The sequence below is a fragment of the Canis aureus genome, chromosome 9 (genome assembly GCF_053574225.1).
Source record: "Canis aureus isolate CA01 chromosome 9, VMU_Caureus_v.1.0, whole genome shotgun sequence".
Taxonomy (NCBI): Eukaryota; Metazoa; Chordata; class Mammalia; order Carnivora; family Canidae; genus Canis; species Canis aureus.
Window position 1 is genome coordinate 67,978,677 of NC_135619.1, and position 18,847 is coordinate 67,997,523.

Here is an 18,847-nt window from a genome sequence, read left to right on the forward strand (position 1 = left end):
ACGGGCACTGGAGGTTATTCTGTATGTTAGTAAATTGAACACCAATAAAAAATAAATTAAAAAAAATAAAAATAAATAAAAAAAATAAAAAATAACTAATATGGAGGTGCCTGAGTGGCTCAGTCAGTTAAGCATCTGACTCTTGATTTCAGCTCAGGTCGTGATCGCAGGGTCGTGAGATCGAGCCCCATGTTGGGCTCTGTGCTCAGCGTGGAGTCTACTTGTCCCTTTCTCTCTGGTCCTTCTGCTCCCCCACTCTTGGGCGCTCTCTCTCTCTCTCTACCTTTAAAATAAATAAACAAAATCTTTTTTAAAAAATGAGTAATGTGTACAAAAGCTGGAGGCTCAAAGTTCACACATAGGGACCCACTGTTCCTCAGGCACAGGAGGGCCACCACGAATGTGCTCTGCAAACTGCATCTCCGGGAAATGCCTGATGAAATTGTGCCTCTGCCAGGACAGCCGCTGTGGTGCAATGCAAGCCCCAGAGCTCCCCGGGGATCCGGCTGAGACTGGACTCCTCCCCAACCACATCTTTGCCTGGCGTCTCCCCCTTCCTCACTGCACATTCCTCCCCTCCTACAGGTTTCTGCTGAGCACATCCCCCCCCCTTTTTTTTGTATATATATATTTTTATTGGAGTTCTATTTGCTAACCTATGGCATAACACCCAGTGCTCATCCCGTCAAGTGCCCCCCTCAGTGCCTGTCACCCAGGCACCCCACCCCCCCGCCCACCTCCCTTTCCACCACCCTTTGTTTGTTTCCCAGAGTTAGGAGTCATCCCCTCTTTAACTGACTTCCACAGGGGTCCCCATCTCAGCGAGCTCCACTTCTATGGAACGTGACCCAGGACAACACACTCTGCAAGAGTCTCTGGCTGGTGTCCCCATCTCGCATTATTTCCTCTTTCGGGGATGACACCACACCTGATTTGGCCCTAAGATCTTCGTGCTTATTGTTCACGCTGCCCCCCAGGGCTCTTCTCAGAGACCATCAGCGGCCTCGCTCCCTCTTGTCATTCAGATCCCAGTTTAACTGTCACCTGTGTAGAGACGCTGTCCTAACTACGTGATGCCAAGTGGCCATTTAAATTCCCCGCATAGCTCTCAGCGCGTTCTGCTTCTTGGACATCCCTTCATTATGTCCTCCCTCCCCATCCCTGCTGGTACGTGGGTTTCAGTTTTCATCTCTGCGACAGCACATTTGGGCCGAGTGGTCTCCGAGGGCCTTTCCGGCTTTGCTGTTCCACTTTCTATATGTTGGGATCAGATACAAGGCAGCAAACACTCCAATAAAAACAGCACACAAATGATAGTGTGACAATCCTGTGGCCCCCTGACCGTGTGACCTGCACAGACTCCTTTCCCCTCAGGGTCTGTTTCCCCACCTGTAACCCCGGAGGCAGGGCAGGGGGACCCCCGCTCTCAGGCCTGTGTTCCTGATGACATTTCATAGGCATTGTTCCTGGCACCCCGGGGACACTTGGCTCCTGCAGATTGGCTCGTGTCAGACCTTCTTTGTTTCCTGCACTCTCGTTCTGGCTGTGGCAGCGGGCCCGGGAATGCCTTTTTATTATCTCGGTGAGTATGCCAGGCTTGGTTTTATCACTGTGAGCCCCGTGTCCCTCAAACCTCATCCCCTCCGGTCACAGATGCTGAAAAGAAACTCGTTTCTCCCAGTCATCCACAGGCTCACAGGACAAATGAGTCATATCCATCAAACCAGGGAGCTTCGTCCACAGAGTCCTCAAGTGACTATAATGACAGCATATTGCATTCATTCATTCATTCATTCATTCCTGCATTAACTCATACATTTATTCAGCAAGTATTGGTGACTGCCTATTATCCAGACTCTGAAGATACAACAGTGAACAAAAGTATCTTCCTTGGTGGGTCTGTTTTTTGTTTTGTTTTGTTTTTAAGATTTTATTCATTTATTTGTCAGAGAGAGAGAGAGCGCGCAGGGAGTGGGAGAGGGAGAAGCAGGCTCCCCACTGAGCAGGGAGCCCAGAGTGGGGCTCAATCCCAGGATGCTAGGATCATGACCTGAGCCAAAGGCAGATGCTTAACTGATGAGCCACCCAGGTGTCCCCATATGGCATTTGTTCTTGGGTTATCTGCTATCACTGGGTACTTCAGGGCACTTTCGAGCACTGGAGAGCAGCTCACTCTCTCTGTCTAGGTAGATCTTTGAAACCTTTCCTGAGGAGAGAACATTTGGGTGGGGTTTTGAAGCATGAATAGGAGTTCCCTGGGCAAGGGAGGCATGGCAAAGGATTTTGTAGCTGTGCAGGGTGGCCTGTGGCTGGGAGGGCTGGGGAGGCCAGAGGGGTGGGCGGGGCAGGACCAGATCATAAAGGCCTCGTGAGCCATGCTAGACAGCTGCGGTCGATCTGGATGGTAAGGGGGAGGCACCGAAGGGCTTCCAGCGAGAGAGCGAGAAACATGATGCAAGCTGTTTGTTTTAGCACGCTGGCAGCACGACTAAGTGTATTTGTTTCCTACAGCAGCTGTAGCAAATCACCACAAACTGGGTGACTTAAAACAACAGAAATAGATTCTCTCACCGTTCCCGAAGCTAGCAGCCAGTCTGAAACCGAGGTGTTGGGAAGGCTGGTTCCTTCTGGAGGGCTCTGAAGGACAGTCTGCTCCACATACCTCTCCTCGACTCTGGAGGTTAGCTGCAACCCTGGGTGCTCCTTGGCTTGCAGCTGTGTCCCTCCAATTCTGCCTCCACCGTCACATAGCCCTTCTCCCCGTGGGTCTGTCTACACGTGGCATTCTCCTCTGTATGTCCCTTCTCTTCTTCTTTTTTTTTTTCCCCCCTTCTCCTCTTCTTATTTGAATTACGGCCCACCGTACTCAGGTATGACCTCTTCTTAACTAATTACCTCTGCAACGATCCTATTTCCAAATTAGGCCATATTCTGCGGTGCTGGGGGTTAGGACTTCAGCATGGCATTTGGGGACCGGGGGATGACGCAGTTCGGTCCATAATGCTAAGCAACTGTCCTAAGAGCACACAGCCGGCATGAGTGTCCGCTGCAGGGGTGAAGGTAGGACGCGCCAGGCAGACACCTCATTTATAACTACGCCAGGAGGGAGTGGATGAGGGGTTTGTGGGTATGGCTGTGGAACTGGGGCATTTCCATAGCACATTATATGGGGCTGAAAACCATCAACTGTCTATGACCAGGAATGGGGGAAATAGCTGATGGAATTATGGGAGATTAAATCCCACTCTCTGGTCACCCCTGGAGGCCATCGCCATCTCCCCAGTGGACTGCTCCTCCCCTCTGATAATGCCTGTAGCCACTGGGAACAACCTGGAGCGCATCTTTGCACCTTTGGGTTCTAAACTGGGTGGGATGCAGGAGAAGACAGCCAAGCCCACTCTGAAGACACCTGCCAAGGAAAGCCGGCTGGGGCAGCACCCGGTGGGCCCCCTGCATATCCAGAGCTGTGCCTCCCACAGGATCTGCTCAAAAGGCGGCCCTGTGACAGCTCAGTGTCCCTCTGAGTGCAGAGTGGGACAACTTCAGAGCCCTGGGCCTGCAACAGCTCCAGCATCCAGAAGATCTGACTTCACAGCCAATTTGGTCACCTGGAGTAGGTCGCTTACACTCCAATTCTGCTCGCTCCCCCATGAATGGAGAGGATGCTGCTATGTCCTGCCTCTGGGAAGTGTGGAAAGGCTAGGAGGAAGACACAGCTCCTGATTAGGAAGGCTGGCCTAGCCTTGCAGGGGAGCTCCCACAGTGCTTCCATGATGGAAGAAGGCACCTGGGTGCTGCAGTCAGATGCAACAGGTGCAAAGGGATCTCACAGCCAAAGCCTCTGTTGAGCTGCTCGGAAGGAAGGAATGAAGTATCAGATGCATGAAAGTGTTCTGTAAACCCAACAGCACACCACGCGATGTGTGCACTTCACGGTGACTGTGAACAACGCTGAGATCGTGTACCCCCAGGGAGGGGGCCATCTGAGTGCCCACATCCAGATCCTGGAAGCTGCAACCTCCCCATTTTATTGAGTCCAAGGGAAATTCTGGAATTGGAAAGCAATATTAAACTGGCTTCAGAGTGGTAGGTTTTTAAGAGGACTTTCCTTCCCCTTCCAATCTCCTTCCTCATTACCTCTTTGGCAATGAAATTGCAACCTGCAAATGGTTCTACCAAGAGGTGGCTTTGGAGGGAGGTGGTGCTGCCTTAGGCTGGGCCCACTTTTGGTCTGGGAGGGAAGAGGTGGTTTAGAGCATGAGTAATTTGGTACTCTAGTGGTTCCCGGTTCTGGGAAGCAGCCTCTCTCCGACACCTTCCATGGCCCAGGGTCTGTGTTGACATTTCTGCTTGGTTCCTTGACACTCTGCTTCTTTGAACGGGAGTTTCATGAAATAGGCTTTCTTTTAGGAACCTTCTTTGGGGTCCCTAGGCAATTCCCTAAAGCTGCACATAGCCTACGCCCAACCCTTGGGTTAACAGAACCTTTCATCAGATCCAGCAATCTGGGAGACAAACAGAGCAAAGTGAGGGACCTCTTACTGTAGGAGGAACCTAAAGATCCATCTGGAGAAATTTTGATAACAAAGCAGATTTATATGGAGAACAGATTTCTAAGTCTCTGCCCTCCAGCCATGAAGCAGACAGACCTGGGGTTTCCCTATTCCCTTCTCTCCTATGGTGTGTATGGGATCTCCTCCATCAAGATCCCCTGTGATGCCTCCAGAGGTCCGACTTCCGCCTGCCTACCTGGTCCTGGAACAGACCATAGAGCCTGTTAGGAGGTTTTAGAGATTTTTACTGCCAGAATCAGAAGGAATTAATATAGATTCTTCTCTTTTCCGTTCACTGATCCCAAATTAGGAGAAAAATCTTTCCTGCCTCTGAACTTCCATAGCTCTTGATTCTCATGTTCATTCATGTATCCATTCACTCATGCACTCACTCATTCTGTACATTCAACAAATATGTAATGAGCACTTCCTCACTGCCAGGCATATTCTAGACGCTGAAGAACTAGCTGTGAGCAAAAGCCCTGTCCCAAAGAGCTAATAGAGGACAATTACGTGATGAGCATCTTCCCTCTGCCCCTTGCTCCTGGCAAGAAGCATTCCAACAGTTAAGAGCTTGGTGTGTGGAATCCCACAGCCAGGTTTCAAATCCACACTCAGAATCTCAAAAGCTAGACTAGTTCTGACCATGCGTTATAGCCTGTTTTTCTCTATAAACTAAAGACAATATCTTCTCTATGGAGTGATCATGAGATCAAGTGAACCATGCCTGAAAAGGGTGCCACACAGTCATTAGCACACACAGACTCCATGAACATTCATCCTTGCTTTAATTGCTCCTACTGTTACTAAGCATCACCTCTGTGAGAGTTGGGGATTATCGCCTTCCACCAAGTTGCATCCACACATCAGTTTATAAACACACATCTCCAGAGTTCAAGGAGCTTACAGCAAAAACATGGGTGAAATAATACTGCAATACTTCAAACAATAAAAAGGAGAGAGAGAGATTTAAAAAAAAATAGTGGGAGAGGAGAGAGGAAAATAATTCAAAGACTGTTGCCATAGCGGATCATCAGGTAGCCTGACCACAGCCCTGGTTGAAAGAGGGCAGCACAGGCTCTGATGTTGTTTTTAGAGAGAGAGTGTGCACAAAGTAGGGGAAGGGGCAGAGGGAGAGGGATTGAGAATCTTAACCATGCTCCATGCATTCTCGGTGCAGAGCTGACATGGTGCTCAATCCCACCACTCTGAGATCATGACCTGACAGGTTCTGATGTTTTCAAAGGAAGCAAAGGCTATTGGACAGGTGTCAAATGCTTCTGACTCTAGGATCAGAGTGGGGTGGGTTCCTCAGGTCTTTGTAAGCGACTCCTGCACAGCATGGGGGATGATGTCCTTCAAAGCATTTGCACCAAAAACCCACAGAACTACTCCTTTGGGAAGCTGAAGGACCCTATCTCACCAGCTCTGCTCCCCCCCACATCCGGAGGTATGTAACTGATGGAGAACCCACATGGTGCTAGGTGAGGCTCAGGCTCACTGTTCTGGATGAAGCCACCCTGGGGAGGTTCCTCAGGCTGCTGCCACCGTCATTGGGAGTCTGAGGCAAGGTAGGGTCCCCCCAATCAGGGAACGCTGGTATAGGATTCATCCCAGACAGTCCCACAGCAGTCACACTGGCAGGACTGGAGTGGCAAGAGGACCATCTGTCCTACCGCCTCACACTCAGTGTTACACACAAATAGTATGTATTAGTCCTCTTGGGCTGTCATGACAAGCACCACAGTCTAGGCAGGCTTATACAGCAGGAAATGATCTGCTCAGGGTCCTGAAGGCCCAAAATCTGAGATCTAAGTGTCAGCAAGGCTGGTTTCTCCCGAGACCTCTCTTTCTGGCTTGCAGATGTCTAACGTCTCTCTCTTTGTCCTCACACGGTCTTCCTCCTGTATTTGTCTGGGTCCTACTCTCCTCTACTTGTAGGGACACCAGTCAGATTGGATTAGGACCCATTCCAATGACCTTATTTTGACTTCATAGCCTCTTTATAGACCCATCTCCAAATACAGTCGCATCCTGAGGGGCTGGGGGTGAGGACTTGCACTAACGAATTCTGGAGGAACACAATACAGCCCAGAGCACATAACACAGACTGTTAGGCAGACAGTCACAAAGACATCCTCAGAGAATGGTAAAGGTATTCATCATGACACATTCTTTTAAAAAATTATTTATTTATTCTTTTGAATATGTGACCCATTGCACATGGCACACATCTGAAATGGTATAAAAGAATATACGTCTCCTCCCCTCTCTGACCCCAGCACCCATAGTGTCGATGTTATCAGTGTTTTGTGGTTGACCATCCAGAGATAGTCTGTGTACATATACATGCAAACACACACACACACACACACACACACACAGTCTTTAATTCTGTTATGTATCTTTTTTCCCCCAATTATAGATATAGCTTTAGGGGGATTTACACTTCTGAAGAGAAGGATCATACATGGTTTTCCCTATTCCTGCTTAAGTACTACTAAAACCTCTCTCTATATATATATATATATATATTTTTTTTTAAGATGTTATTCATTTCTTCATGGGACACACACACAGAGAGGCAGAGACACAGACAGAGGGAGAAGCAGGCTTCTCATAGGGAGCCTGACATTGGACTTGATCCCAGGACCCCAGAATCATGACCTGAGCCAAAGGCAGTTGCTCAATCACTGAACCACTCAGGTGCCCCCAAACTCTAAATATATTTTTAAAAATTTATGTATTGACTTGAGAGAGAGAGAGCATGTGAGCAAAGGGAAGGGCAGAGAGAGAAGCAAACTCCCTGCTGAGCAGGAAGCCCAACGTGGGGCTCGATCCCAGGACCCTGGGATCATGACTTGAGCCAAAGGCAGACGCTTAAGCGAATGAGCCACCCCAGCACCCCTAAAGTCTAGATATTATATATAAAAGAAAAATAGTGAAGACTCTATGAGGTGGAAAGAAGAAGGTAAACCGGTCAGAGACCTCAGGACCTGAGGAATGATGGGGTGGTGAGTTCCCTAGGTTTGCATGTATCTTAGACTTGAACTTGGGAGAAGCCAGCACCAACCAGCGCCTGCCAACAGGAACAGACATAATTAACAAGCCCCAACAAAGCTTGCTTCCTTTAGCCAATGGGCCAGGGAAGAGGCAGCCTAGTAAGATAGAACATTGTTAAACATTAACCACTTCACTCTAAGCCAGATACCACAGAAAAAAGTGAGGTTCCCACCTTGACCCAGATCAGCAAAGGCCAAGTGGGAAGCCTAGAATTTCATCCTTGTGATGTTGTAAGAAAGCTCCCCAGTATGCCCACTGGGGCTGGTCAGACAAGTCCAAGTCTGAAGCAATGTCATCCCCACCAGCTGGTAATGAGGTTTTTTCCCATTACCCATTCTGTCAACAGAAACCAGGTGGGGAGTCTGACCTTCCACACCCACCCAGAAGTGATGAGGAGCCCCCCTTCCTAAGAATAAACAAAAGCTAAGTGGGGAATCTGGACAACTATTTCTACCTCCTCCTGGGGCAGTGTCCCCACTTCCCCTGCTGGAACACTGGGATCAAAACCAGCTAAAACATTGAGTTTAAGTAAAACCTATAGCCTGATTGTATAATCTTAAAATGTCCAGATTTCACCTAGAACTGCTCAAGTAGCTCACGGGAAGGCAGGGGGAAAAACAGAGAGGGCAATCAGAAAAAAAATTAATTAAATGGTAGACTTAAGCCCTATCATATAAATAGTTACATTAAATGCAAATGGTCTAAATACATCAGTCAGTTGAAGTAAATAATTACCAGGACTCAACTATATGGGGTCTTCAAGAAATCCACTCAGCATGCCACGGGCAGATTGAGAGTGAGGGATAAGAGAGGTGGTCCAGGATTGTGGCATAGGACTATCCCGAGCTCACCACCTCCCATGGGCACAATGGACCCACCGAATCTACAGCCACCGAGGGAGCAGTGCCCTCCAAGAGGGTCCAAAAACTAGCAGAACAGCTGCTTCACGTCAACTGAGAAAAAGACCAAGGCAGGTGGGAGAGGCTGAGTATTGCCAAAAACCCCATCCCCAACATGGTGACCCAAAGTTGGAAGGGATCTCCCAAATTTGGAGCTCCTCCCTCAGGAGCAAAGGGGTTCATAGCTCACATCAGGCAGCCCGACTCTTACGACCTGCACCTGAGAGGCAAGTCCCAAAGCAACTGGCTTTAGAGGCCAATGGGCTCATGTCCGTGAGACCCAGGGGGCTGTAGTAAAGTGGGACACCCCGCTTGAAGGGGTCACCCACACACTTACTCACCCCAGAGCCCAGCACAGGAATGGTTTGGAGAGCGCCAGACTCATGCGAAGGAGATTCGACTGCCCATCTTCAAGTGTGTGCTGGAGGAGCAGGGGCTGTTGGGATTCTCCCCAGAGATGGAGGAGCTGGTGGGCACCATGTTTGCACTCTTCTCTCTACACTGCTGAAGCCCGCAGGCGGGCACCATCTAGAACTCTCCCTCTGCCCCTGCTCTAGTGCCAGTGTCCCCCAGAGGGAAGCTTTTACACACACGTCTGGTGTCCTGTTCTTGTTTTTGTTTGGTGTCTGGTACTCTAGTTTTTGTAGTGGCAGCCCAGGGGGACACCCCTTACACCCCTTGAGCATCTGTCTGGCTCTGGTGGCCAGGAGGCTTGGCATTCCTGGTCTCCCAGGACTGTAGCAATCTGAGAGGCGGTGCATGGCAGGCTATCACCTCTGGAACACTTTGGAGACCACAGACTGGAATGCACACCCAGTCTGCCTGTGAAAGAGGACTGCGTCTCTGCAGAGCTTCCTCCTGAGGGGCAGGTTTCAGGTTCCCTCCACTGGTAGCGGCTGTGCAGGTGCTCTGGGGAGCGTGTGCCAGGGGACATCATCTTTGCACTCTCACTCCTCCCTATTGTGCCTCATCAGTACCTCCCAGAAAAGAGCTTATACACTTATCTGGAAGGTTGGTCTTTGCAACCATTGGGCAAAGGACACCTCCAGATCACCCAGTCTAATGGCCAGAAGGTTCCCAACTGTGGCCCCACTGGACTGTACATATTTGCAGACTTTAAAAGCTGCTCCCTGAGGGTGTGGCTTCCAGTCAGCCTGAAACCGGGTGCTGTCTGAGATCCCTCCCTCTGGTCTTGGCAGGCCCTCAACAACTTGAGCTCTTAAAAATAAACCAGGTGCTGAGAGATCACAGGTTTTAGGAGGCAACAACATAGTTCATCTCCTACATGAAACCACTCTTTCAAGACTGGGAGAGGCAGGCTCCAACCAATACCCCCAATAGCAAGGGTGGCCCCTGACAACTAGAACTTTCTGTTCTTCATTGGTCTATCCTGGGCACTTAGAACTGAATGTGGCACATAGTGGATGCTTAATAAATTTGTTCTGATGAATGTACTTCCCCCAGGGAAGGAGTAAGTCCTGGACAAGAGATTAGGCAGTGTGCCCCCTGCCCCCACAGCACAGCACTTTCACTAGAGAGAGAACTATAGGTAGAACTTCTTCCTTTTCATCAAAATGGGAGGCGTTATCTTGGTTCCCCTCCTAATTCCCAGATGGGCTTTCTCACTTGATCTGAAGACCCGATTTCACCTCATCTCCTGATGGGTCCTGGTACATTCAGGGCAATTTTTCAGAGTGTATGGGGAAAATTGAAATGAGGATTGGACTTGTTCTCACTCTATGGCTTGCTGCTGATCTCACTGGGGAGGGATAAAGCTTGCAGGATGCAGGTTTTGGGAAGCAGTGTGCAACATAAAAAAAAATGGGATATTTGGTTTTGAAACTACTTTCAGCCACTTCACCTCTACTTTTAGCTTTTTGAACTTCACCTCTATCTTACCCTCCCTGAGTCTTTGTTTGTTCTTTTGGGAGAAAAAAAAAGAAAAGAAAAAAGATAGCAACTCAATCTGCCATCTCAGCCTACTCTGAGAATGGAATGATTTCCTGTATGCAAAATGTTTACATACTTAGTAGTTACTCAATAAATGCTTGTTAAATTATTTATTGAAACTGACAAGAAATCTTATCTCATTCAGGTACCGATCTGAAAGGGCTTGAGTTTGAAGTCAGATTAATCTGCTTTTATCTCCTGTCTGCCATTTATTAACTGTGACCATCAGGATGATTCAAATAGTGTTGAACTGGGTTGAAAAATGAGAAAATTGGGCAGCCCGGGTGGCTCAGTGGTTTAGTGCCGCCTTCAGCCCAGGGCCTGATATCGGAGTCCCGGGATCAAGTCCCACATCAGGCTCCCTGCATGGAACCTGCTTCTCCCTCTGCCTGTGTCTCTGCCTCTCTCTCTCTTTGTGTGTCTGTCATGAATAAATAGATTAAATCTTAAAAAAAAGAAAGAAAAATGAGAAAATTGATTATCTGATAAAACAGGAAGCCAGGAGTGAGAGCAGGCTCAAGAATGGCCAACAGGATAATTTGATGCTGATGTCAGAGACACAGCTTCTTCTGTCTCTGCTCAAACTGTCTCCACCCCGAGCGGACGTCTCTGATGCTCACTAGGTGGCCGTCAGGAGAAGCTAGGGCCACACGCTGAGCAATGCCATCAGCTCAGGAGAACTTCACCCCACAAGAGCCACGGGCCACCACTGAGCACTGGCATTGCCTTGAACACCATGTGCTGCTTGGCTTAGAGATGATGGGGCTAAAGCTCTGCATCCAGAGACATGGCCACCGTGCCCCGAGACATGCAGGGACAGAGGGTCACCTGGGTCAACTTGTGGTTCTATGAGGAAGGGAGGAAGAGAGAGATGGATGCTGAGTGGATGCCCAAAAGTGTAGCCAACTGTCACTGTAAGCAACTTTAATTTAACCTCCCTGAGATTTAGTTTCCTCTTTGTAAAACAAAGAGTGAATCGATCCTACAGTCTCTCATGGGGTGTTTGCAATGATTACATGAGATGGTATATAGAAAGCAATTTTCCCTGGATCTAAGATATAGAAGGTGGTGAATAAATTCATAGTTATTTTAATTATTATTTAGAGTACTGAATTATGGCTCCCACAGCCCGTAGAGTTCTTAATTTTCTACATGGAGAAATTGAGGCTCAGAGAAACTGTGTGGAGGCTGCACAACTGACAGGATGCATCTGATGCCAGACTCCTAGACCCCTGGCTCCTGATCTGTGTCCCCCCAGCTCCTCTTCCTTTCTGGGATGCCAGTAGCGGTCCAGAGGATGGGGGAGCACTGCTGAAGGGGGCAGGGAAGCCACAGGGCTTCCACTTCCTGCTTTGGTCCCATGGAGGGTCCAGCCATGGCAGAGGCACCGACGGGCCCACTTGGCAGCTCCGAGCAGCTCAGCCCCAGGAGTCCCAGGCTGCCCAGACCTGCTTACTCAGACCAGCCTCCATCCCTTCCAACACTGCCCAAGAAGGAAAACCTCCACATAAGCATCTTGCACTGCCTCCGTGTTCTGCTCAGGAAGTGGCCTCTGGGGAGCAAACTCCAATAAACCACCTTCAAAAGCATGTGCTGGCAGCTGCGGGGAGGCCTCGGCACCTCGGGAGGACATGCTGATGCAAGGTGTCCTCTGTTCACCAGACATTCCGACGAGAGGGAGCTGGACCTGTCTAATTAAAGATTCCCCTCGGGATCCCTGGGTGGCGCAGCGGTTTGGCGCCTGCCTTTGGCCCAGGGCGCGATCCTGGAGCCCCGGGATCGAATCCCACGTCAGGCTCCCGGTGCATGGAGCCTGCTTCTCCCTCTGCCTGTGTCTCTGCCTCTCTCTCTCTCTCTGTGACTATCATGAGTAAATAAATAAAAATTAAAAAAAATAAAAAAATAAAAAAAATAAAGATTCCCCTCGGAGGGTCACCTTCCCCTTTCAGGCCAAGCCTGTGATTTCATGAACTTGACTTCTTCCTCATTCTTGCAACTCTTTCCATTGCTGTCCATGATGTGCTTAGGTTGCCATCTCCCAACCCCGAGGCATGCAGCCGGGAGGGAAAAATGTGGGAACTCGAGTCTCAGACGGGGGTCTGGTCTTAGTTCTACTATTTCCTAGCTGTGAACTTGGGCAAGTCACTTCACCTCTCTAGCCCCCACTTCCCTATCTCCACAATGAAGGCAAGTCTACTGACTTCAGGTGTTGCTATGGACTGAGCTGTGTCCCCCATTCCCCAAACTCATATGTTGAAGCTCTAAACTCTAATGTGATAGTATTTAAAGGTGCAGCCCTCGGGAGGTGATTAGCTTTAGATGAGGTCTTGAGGGTGGTGCCCCGATGGTGAGATGAGTGCCCCTAAAAGAAGAGATACCACAAAGAAGCTTGCCCTCTCCCTGTGTCTCTCTCTCTCGGCACCATGTGAGGATATGGCGAGAAGGTAGCTGTCTACAAGGCACAAAGCGGGCTTCACCAGAACCTGACCCTGCTGACACCCTAATCTTGGACTCCCAGCCTCCAGAAGTGGGAAAACATACATTTCAGTTGTTTAACAACCCCCACCCCAGCCTATGGAGGCAGAACAAACAGACTGAGACAGATGTATAGAAGTTGTTTCAGGGGGCGCCTGGCATTTCCTCGGTGTTCAGCACAGGGTTGATTGTTTAAGAAGGAAATCCTACATTTGGCCGGCAGTTCCTCTATGTGTTAGGGACAGGAAAAATCTGTGATCAGGTTAACAGGTATGCACTAAATGCCCCTAGGGGCCAAGCACTGTATTAGTCATTGGACAATGTGAGCAGACAAATATGGAGCCTAACCTCATGGAGCTTACAGCCATGTCGGGGAGACAAGAATTATTCCAAGAACACAAAGGTGAGAATTTTATTAAGCAAATACTTACATAGCTCTTGCTATGAGCCAAGAGCCTAAGTGCTTAACTCATCCTATCCTCAGAAAAATCCCATGGGGTGGACACTATTCATTCTGCACTTCGGGGCGCCGGAGTGGCTCAGTCGGTTAAGCATCCAACTCTTGATTTCAGCTCAGTCATCATCTCAGGGTCATGAGATCGAGCCCTGCATTGGGCTCCGCACTCAGTGCAGAATCTGTTTGAGATTCTCTCTCTTCCTCTCCCTCTGCCTCTCCCCTCCTGCCCCCACCAAATAAACAAATAAATAAAATCTTTAAAATAAAATTCCCCATTTTACAAATGGGAAAGAGAGACACAGAAAGTTAAAGCAACTTGAGCAAGATTGCCTGAATCTGTTAGCCATAGCTACATAATAAACCAACCCCAAATCCAGTGGCTTACAACAATCATGTATTGTTCCCCAGGGGTGGCTGGCTGAGTGTTGGCTCTGACCTAGGCTGGGCTTGGCCTGGCAGTTGGGCTGTTAACTCACATGCCTGTGGCCAGCTGGGCTTAGCTCTGTTCCACATGTCTCTCCTCCTCTTTTGGGACCAGCAGGCCAGCCCATTCTTACAGCGATGACAGAAGCACAAGACAGCAAGCACCAGGTGGATGACTTATCAGGTTGGCCTATTTTACCAGTGGATGCTTCACAAACAAAGCAAGGGAGTCTCCCTCTCTCCCCAGCCCTGTGGCCCCTGACTGCCCTCAGGAGAGCTGTGGCTGGCCTCCACTTCCCGTCCTGCCTGAGGGAGTCTCAGGAGCAGACACTGAGAAACAAGCCTGTGTGCAGCCAGTTCCAGCAGCTTGATCTGGGGACCCACCAGCAATCTAAGCAAGAATACCTGGGCCTCATGGCCATTGGATCTTTGCAGTTCCAACCCCAGCCTTATGGAAGCAAATGGCCAGGCCTGACAGCCTTGTCCCTAATGAAGGGAAATGCCTGGAAAATCAGAGCCACATGCTTGGGTGGAGATCTCAGGGAGGTCATCCATGCACCTGTGCAGCCCCGTGAATCATCCCATCACTATTAGGGAATATGTCCTGCGTGAGGGAGATACATATGCAAGCGCTCTGTTCCCTGCCCCAGGACCTATGGGGTGTCATCCAAACATTCATTCATTCATCAAACATGCCAAGCACATCTCCTCTGTGCTGAGGACTGAGACGGTGGAGGCCACACCAGGCAGTAGTTAGAGCACACTTTGGTGCTGGGTCAGGGTCACAGCTCGGTTCTGCTGTGAGAGCCTGAGGTTTCAATAAAATGAAGATAATAAAGCATCTGCTGCCTCTGCAGGTGGAGTGGGGGTAGTTGCTTGACCCCCCTGGCTCAGTTATCGCTCCCTCCCCCCAGCCAAGGTTCCTGCCAGGGTGGTTTGCACACAGAATGCTGAGACAAATGAGGCAAATATTAGCTTCATTACTTTAGAAGGCACAGGATTTTCTTGGCAAACTTTGGGAGAAAGTGCTTCAGTCCCCAGGTGAAAGGAAATCCACCCCATGAGTTGAAGACGCAGGATGTACAGGGCACCTTCCTGCCTCCCTGCCTGGCTGCTGGTAGAGTGCTTGGGACCAAGCACCCCTGGAGCAGGAAAGCAGGTGTTCTTATTCCAAAGCAGGCTCTGTGTGGCCTTGGATAAGTTACTTAACCTCTCTGATCCTCCGCTTTCTCACCACCAAAAAGAAGCCAGTTACACTGTCCTGGCTGTGTGTCTCTATAGATGAAAACAGAAGGGAGCCTGCTGATGCCACCGAGGGCCTGTCCATTCCTATCCCCCACCCCTGTTCCCATCCCCCACCCCAAGACCAAGTCCAACCACAGACTCTGTCTCAGGCTGGTGGAGGAAAGGTGCTCCCATAACTCTCTTTCCATCCAATGCAAAAATGAAAGCCCTAATGGGTCCACAGGCTCCCTGAAGCAGGCACACTTACAAAACAAGAAAATGTTTATGAGGGGGGCCTGGAGCTCTCATCACTCGGGGGCATCATCTGGATTTAGCAAACAGGCTTGGGCGCCGCTCACAGCCTTAATCAGGGATAGGGTGGAAACCCAGCAAGCAGGGGCTTTGGTCGATGGGGAAATGGGGGGGCGGGTGCAGAGGTGTGTATATACTTGCTTGGGCACCTCACTCATGGCTCTGTGACTCAGTGTGCCCACCTGGGAAATGGAGACACTCTCCTCCACTCTGCTGGGTTGCTAGGAGGCTTATGCCACATGCTTGATAAATCCTTGAGAGCCCTTAGCATCAGCAAGATCCCTCTGTCTGGACAGTGACTGTCTCAGGTCTTGGGGTCCTCGTAAGGCTGGGGAGGCAGGAAACCTGTGTTTGGGCCCCACTCCCTGGCCTGCGGCCTTTGCCTTGGGACTGGGCTTCTAGGAAGGCACATCCCTGCCTTTTCCTTTAGGGCAGCCTCTCTGCCTCCCCAAGGACCAGAGCTCTCCCCAGCCCAGGGCCGGCAGAAGCCCCTCTGTGTCACCTTGGGATGGTCCTCTAGTGCCTATGTTGGAGAAGCCAGGGGGATGGCCTCTTCTGTCCTCTCTCCATGGAGCCGCCCCCTCCCCCATGTACCTGCCAGAAAGTCCTGGTCTTCCTCCCACGGCCCTCAGCCTCCTGTGTGCATCTGGCAGTAAATGGACCTTGTCTGCGGTCACTCAAATTCCAGCCAGGAAAGTTAGTCCTCCCCGTGGCACCACAGTCCCTTGGCCAGAGGCCCTTGGGAAGTCAGTCCCAGCATGGGGCGGTAAGGAGGGATGGCACCTCTCCGCTGTAAACTGTCATCTCTCCCTCTGGCACCGGCCCTGGCTGCCCCCACCATCTCTGGCCGGCTTTGAACTACTTCTGGGGGATCTGCTCCTTCTGTTTCTGGTCCAAATATGGATCAGAAGCACCACAAACACAGCCACCTCAAGGCTGTTGGATTTAAAGAGATTCTCCTGAGGTCTGGGGACACCTAAGAGGGACGTCTAAGTATCAGTATCCAATCCGTGCTCCTTCTCGAGTTTGTCTGCTGTACTGGAAACAAAAGAACCATTTCCAAATGCAATAAACATGACATGCAAATTAGTGCAAATAACTTGCGGGTAATCATTTCAGAGAAACAAAACAGCTCAGAATACCAATGCCAAGTGGGAAGGTTAGCATGAGCAAAAGTCTTCCCCGGAGGCCCCTGTACTAGTTTGGCCAAGAGAGGATGGGTTGGTCAAGGGAAACCCTAACACAGGGTCCTGGGCATTTCCCCTAAAGATCCTCTAAGAAAATACCCCTGGTCTACAGATTTCTTTTATGAAGTAAGATGGGATTTCCCCATAGGGTCTCCTCCCATCCAAGGTTATGGCAACTGGTCCCCGACTACTTTCCAATCACTATGCTGGGTGTGTTCATAATGTTTGTCTCATTTGGTCCTGAGAGGAAAATGTGATCTTCTCTATTTTACAGATGAGGAAGTTGAGTCACCAAGCTGTCAAGTGGAACGGAAATTCAATCTCAACTAGCTCTGACCAGAATTCCTTATCTTTATGGGACCTCTCCAAATGGAGCTTTGCTTTGTGTTTTTGTTTTTGTCTTGTTTTGTTTCCCCCCCCCACCCAGGTTTAGAGTGGGGAATAGAGTGGGATGGGAAGGTATGGAACACAGAGTTTAGAGAGTCCTGGGGCCAACACAGACTCGCTTGGTGGTCCTAGGAGAGTCATTTCCTCCAGGGCCTCATCTTCTCGTCCTCGGTGAAAATGAGGAGATGGCTTGGTCACACCGTGACCCTCCAGTAGCTGGCAGAGTCGCCTTGCTTGTGCCCATCTCCCACCCCGCCCAACACACATCCACTGCTGCCAGAGCCACGACACAAGAGCCTGGTCCTCTTGATGCCCCTGTGCCTTTGCTGTGAGGGGCCTCCCAGCTTTCCCAATAGTAAGCTCTTCTCCATCCACTGAGCCTAGACTCAAATGCCCCAGATTTCTCTGACCCCCCAAGGCAGGTCTAAGAGAGCTCCTCCACCCTCTTGTATGGTAAGCATCCAGTTCACAGCCCCCTCTCCCCCTCAGTGCTCTGAAATGTTGGATCACTTGGCCTTTCTCCATGACCCAGGGGAGGGGAGGCGCTGCATCTGGGTCACCTTGACATTCCCAACTTCAGGTCCAGCGCAGAGCACATAGTAGGTACTTGCTGGCTGGTGCCAGAATGGGTACCTTTCCAAGGTGAACCTTATCTCTGGCGTCCTAAGATGGTATGAACTTAACTGTGCTCCTGACAGGACAGAAAATACTAAAACGAGAGATAACTGTACCTTTGCCATCTATTCCTGTCTCCCTGCGTCATTAACTTTCACTTCTACACTCCTGCTTCTGTGAGCTGACAAGCTACAGCGGAGCTTAAATGCATGTTGGTCATAGCTGGGATTTATCCTGCAACTCAAGGTCCCAACTAGCCTGACTTGGAACGTGGGAGGGCCTGGTGCCTTTGCACCTAGGAAGATGACTTTCGTCTGGAGACCCATGCCCCTAAATGCCCACCCTGTTGGGAAGCCCTGGTGTCCAATGTCATACCTTTCATTCACCCCTTAAGATGAAGGAATTCCCTTTTCAATGGACATGGCAGGTGGAAAAATATCAAAGCCATTAGATATCCTTCAGAAATATTTTGACTCATTCAAAATTCCATCTGTTTGTTTATTTATTCATCTGTTCACTCATTCAACATTCCTATAAACGTTGGGTATGAATCATTTTAAATTCACCCCTGGGAATAACCAACTGCTTACTTCCTATATCTCTGGTTAGTAATAGCAAATTTTGCATGGTTACTGTCTACCAGGCACTGTGTTAAGAACTTCACCCATTTGTGTTAATCTGTTTGACCCTCACAAGAATCGCACCAGATGGGTATCATTTACTATCATCTTTACTTTTTTAAAAAGATTTTATTTATTTATCCATGAGAGACAGAGAGAGAGGCAGAGACATAGGCAGAGGGAGAAGCAGGCTCCCTGCGAGGAGCCCAATGCAGGACTCGATTCCAGGACCCCAGGATCACCACCACCTGAGCCGAAGGCAGATGCTCAACCACTGAGCCACCCAAGTGCCCCTACTATCATCTTTATTTTGCAGATGTGAAAACTGAGGCATGAGAAGATCCCTAACTTCCATACATGTGGCAGGTGGCAGGCTGGGAATTAGACCAGGACACATTCTGAATGCCTATGCTGGACACTTAGGGTCGCAAGGGATCCTCATGGTCCGTTATTTCCCAGGAGGTCTGGGCAGAGTGCAAGGGGCATCCAATGGGGACACAGAACTCTTAGTTTCCCACTCAAAGCTGTGCCTCATGCCAGCTGTGTCAGTGCTTGGGGAAAGCACTGAGCCTTTTGAGTCACTTAAAAAAAAAAAAAAAAAAACAAGAGATCTATTTATTTATTTAAGAGAGAGAGAGTGCGCGCGCATGAGGAGGAGAGGCAGAGGGAGAGAGAATCTCAA